This window comes from Penaeus monodon, chromosome 37 (genome assembly GCF_015228065.2).
Source record: "Penaeus monodon isolate SGIC_2016 chromosome 37, NSTDA_Pmon_1, whole genome shotgun sequence".
Lineage (NCBI taxonomy): Eukaryota > Metazoa > Arthropoda > Malacostraca > Decapoda > Penaeidae > Penaeus > Penaeus monodon.
The window spans coordinates 2,041,181-2,046,180 of record NC_051422.1 but is presented as its reverse complement, the minus strand read 5'-3'; positions in this window follow the sequence as shown (position 1 = coordinate 2,046,180).

The following is a 5,000-nucleotide window of genomic DNA, read 5'->3' as shown; positions in this document are numbered from 1 at the left end:
AAGCAATAAAATGGACGCAAATCATCAAAAAGCATAAAACGAAACCGTCCTACATAGCAATATTAAAGTGAAATTGTAAAAAAAAAAAAAATTAAATCAAGAAAAAATACAAATAACGAATTTAAAAATGAAAATAATAAAAAAATAAAATATATACAACAATTTTTGAAAAAAAAAAAATCTTAAATCACGAAAATAATACAAATAATAATAAAAACATGGAAATAATAACAAACAAAAGAATATATACATCTTAAATCAAGAGAAAATACGAATGGAAGAAATAAAACAAGGGAAAAAACACACAAAAAAACATATAATACAAAACAATAAGAGGGAGCCAAAGGTGGCAATTTCTGCATGCGTTATTTCACCGAAATTTCTACAACGCACAACCACAACACCACTAATGCAGAACTAAATACAACATTGCTATTTCTTTCTTTCTTTCTTTCTTTCTCCCTCCCTCGCTCTCTCTCTCTCTCTCTCTCTCTCTCTCTCTCTCTCTCTCTCTCTCTCTCTCTCCCTCCCTCCCTCCCTCCCTCCCTCCCTCCCTCCCTCGCTCTCTCTCTCTCTCTCTCTCTCTCTCTCTCTCTCTCTCTCTCTCTCTTTCTCGCATTCTCTACTTACCCTCCCTCTCTACCCATTTCTCTCTCCGCCTGCCTGCTTACTTCTTCCTTCCCTCTCACCCTCCCTCCCTCTCTCACTCCCTCCCTCTCTCCCTCCTTCCCTCCCTCCCTCACTATAATGACCCAAATCACAAATTCCGAACAACGCCAAGTCATTCCACATTACGCTGTATTTTGCTGTAGATTTAGCACCTCCAGTCTGCAATAATGATGGTTCTTTATTGCCGTAATGACAGCGTCAATTTCACCTCTATCCCCATCTTGCAATTTGCAAAGGATGCAGTTCATAGCAAAGATAACATCGGTATGTGTATATCGGGTGCATCGCTATGTACAGTAGTTGCCCTTGATGAGGGAGGGAGGGAGGAAGAGAGGGAGGGAGGGAGGGAGGGGGAGAGAAAGGGAGGAAGGGAGGGACGGAGGGAGGGAGGGAGGGAGAGAGGAAGGGAGAGAGGGAGGGAGAGAGAGGGAAGGTAGGGAAGGAAGGAGGATGGGAAAGGAGAGGATGTGGGAGACAAAGATACAAATACACACACAACACACACATACACACACACACACAGAGAGAGAGAGAGAGAGAGAGAGAGAGAGAGAGAGAGAGAGAGAGAGAGAGAGAGAGAGAGAGAGAGAGAGAGAGAGAGAGAGAGAGAGAGAGAAGAAATGAAAACAGAGATACCCGAGTAAGGAATACTATGCAAACTTCTCGTATGTAATCTATCGAATTATCAAAAATCATTCACCCTCACTCTCTCACCCTCTCTCACTCCCACCCCCACTCCCTCGCAATTCCACCCCAAACTCGGACCTTGCAATGTGCAATCCTTCGCAGATTCACAGCAAGAGATAACACGGGACGAATCGTCTGCAACTAGCCGTGCGTCGCGTGGATAAAACCAACAGCGGCGGCAACTCGATCGTGCACTCTACGGGCAAAACAAACACCCATTCATCACGTGGCTAATGTAAACAGAAAACGGCAGACGCGATGCGGATCCTATGAAGGGGGGGGGGGACTATGTTGTTTTAGTGGGTCGTGGGGAAAAAAATGTTCAAATGTAACCGTAGAATAGTATCAATTTTATATATGCATTTTTCTCTTTTTCTTAGCCTCTGTTCTGTTTGGTGGGGTTGGTATGTGTTATTTTTTCATCTCTGGCCCATCGTGTTTGCTATATATATGGAAATTATTATAAATTTACTGTAAATATATATTGTTTTTATTCTAATTCTCACCTTAAGGACTGTGCCCTTCAACGTCTCCGTTTTGGCTTACCTGAAAAGAGATAAATAAGTTGTTTTAGATTTTATTTTATATCATCGTTATTATTAGAATATACTTAACATGTGCGATAAGAAAGAGAGGAAGGGGAGAATGGAAAGCGTTTAGATTTTTTAAATGAGAAAAGGAAAGGAAAGAAAGACAGACAACACACACAATTTTTCTTTTCAAAATCAGACCCTAAACAAATAAAATATGTGTATATGTATATATATATATATATATATATATATATATATATATATATATATATATATTATATGTTATATATTATATATTATATATATATTGTCCAAATATGAATACAACAATATATATATATATATATATATATATATATATATATATATATTTTTATATATATATATATATACAGAGAGAGAGAGAGAGAGAGAGAGAGAGAGATAAGCAGAGAAAGCCATCGACAGCCTCCAATGGACCTTAACACCCATCACACAATTACCACAGGAGAAAATCGTAACAGCCACTGATACGTGAGAAGGCAAAGATGATGGATATGTATTCCGGTGCGACATCGCCACATGCCATGACTGATACACACTATCGCCACCCCCCCCCCCCTTGAAAACAACACTCATTTAAACACACGTTACTTTTTCCAAAATATGCTTGTGGGTTATGGTTCTCCAGGCCTATCAGACACGTGACTATCAATAAGAAAAATGGAAAAAACAAATGAAGGAAAAGTTTATATCTTATTCATGTGACTAGCCACGGTAAATATATGGAAATTCATATAGAAAAAGTGAAGTAAAAAAATCTGTATGTACACACAGTACCATATTCATCTACATAAACCTATGTTACCCAGTAGCTTACCAATATAAGTTTTATAAGTATACCACGTTATTTCAGTAATATATATAAACTATGATCTTGAAATATGTGGAGGAAAAAAAAAAAAAAAAAAAAAAAAAAAAAAAAAAAAAAAAAAAAAAAAAAATATATATATATATATATATATATATATATATATATATATATATATATACATATATATATATATATATATATATATATATATATATATATATATATCCACACGCACACACACACACACATATGGTGTCTACTCTAAGTTAATGGATTTAGGCATTACCATATATTGTTCTCCTTACACAGAGTAGGCCTATATAGTAATCCCAATATATGTAACTGGCAATCTCTTTGTGCTGCATAGTTATTAGCAGTTCCTGTGTGTGTGTGTGTGTGTGTGTGTGTGTGTGTGTGTGTGTGTGTGTGTGTGTGTGTGTGTGTGTGTGTGTGTGTGTGTGTGTGTGTGTCTGCCTGCTACCTGCCTACTTGCCTGTCTGTCTGCTTGCCTGCCTGCCTGTCTGCCTGCCTGCCTGCCTGCCTGCCTGCCTGCCTGCCTGCCTGCCTGCCTGCCTGGCTGTCTGCCTGCCTATCTGTCTGCCTGCCTGGCTGTCTGCCTGTCTGCCTGCCTGCCCTTTTCAAGAGTCTGTAAGTGCACGAGTGTACCTGAGTGTCCATTCACCTGCGTTTGTTTTTCTCGTAACATTAAAAAGATATTAAAAAGAAAAAAAAACTTCAACATTCTCTTAGGAAAATCATCTCATCAAATCGCCAGCCTCCGGAACGAGAGTCATCATCCACCCGAGTCATCACTAATTGCAAAGAGATTCAGCAACTTGCATCCAGTGAGACGCTCACTTTCTCACGCGGTTGGTGGTCCTCCTCTGCTCCCCCTCCCCCCATTACCCTCCCCCCCTCTTCTTCCTGTTCTTCGTTCTTCCTCTTTTTCTCGCCTTGTCTTTTCTTTTCTCTTTTTTTCCTCTTTCCCTTTTTCTTTCTCGTCTTCATCGACTTATTTAGATTTCTCAAGGATTTTCTGTTTTTTTTTTTTTTTTTTTTCTACAATTCTAAACCGTAACAAGGTTGCGTTGCCTTCACGCACACAGAGACACGGAAACACACACACACACACACACACACACACACACACACACACACACACACACACACACACACACACACACACACACACACACACAAGGCAAAACATAATACTTAAAACCAAACAGACAGACAGACACCTCCGCCCCCATCCCCCTCACCCCCCCCCAAACCAGCAAGCCTCTTCAAGCGCTTCCCAGGCCGGGGATTCGCGCGGGGCAGCCGGGTTAAGCCACACCAACTTCAAGTAATTAATTGCCAAGACTGACCCTTATGGCCTCCCCCCCCCCACCTATCCCCGTCCCGTCCCCTTCCCCAATGAGTCCTGACCTCCTACGAATTCTCCTATCCCCCCCCTCCTATTTCCTCCTATCCTTCGTTCTCTCGCTCCCTCGTTTCGCTTCCCCTATCCTTCTTCCTCCTTCTCCCTTCGTCCTCCCTTTCCTCTTTCTCTTTCTCCGTCCCGTTCCTCTTTCTACTCCCATTCACCTCGATTCTTCCTCCTTCCCTCTCTCCTTTCCCCTTTCCTCTTCCCCTTTCCCCTCTCCCACCCTCTTCCCCATCCCTTCCCCCCAACCACCACCACCACACGCAGTGCCACGCAGACCTCGCAGGGAATGTTGCAATGTTGCACCCGCGACGCACCCGCCTGCCCGCTCGCCCGCTCGCTCGCCCTCCTCCCTCCCTCCCTCCTTCCTTCCCTCCCTCCTTCCCTCTCTGCCTCCCTCCCTCCTTCCCTCCCTCCCTCCCTCCTTCCCTCTCTGCCTCCCTCCCTCCTTCCTTCCCTCCCTCCCTCCCTCCCTCCCTCCCTCCCTCCCTCCCTCCTCGCAGCTGCAACGGAACACGGCTCGCGAGTCGTCGGGAACCATTCAGCCTCGCGACCAATGCGGCATCTCGGGCGGCAGGGAACGGCGGGGGCTTAGCGGCGACCCCCACCGACGATGCTAGTGGGGGAGGGGGGGAGGGGAGGGGGAAAGGAAGGGAGAAGGGGAAGAGGGGCGGTGGATGGGGAAAATGGAGGGAATAGGGAAGGGAAAGAGGGGAGGGGGTGAGGGAGGAGTTGGGGGAAAGGAAGAGGGGAGGGGGTGAGGGAGGAGTTGGGGGAAAGGAAGAGGGGAGGGGGTGAGGGAGGAATTGGGGGAAGGGAAAGAGGTGAT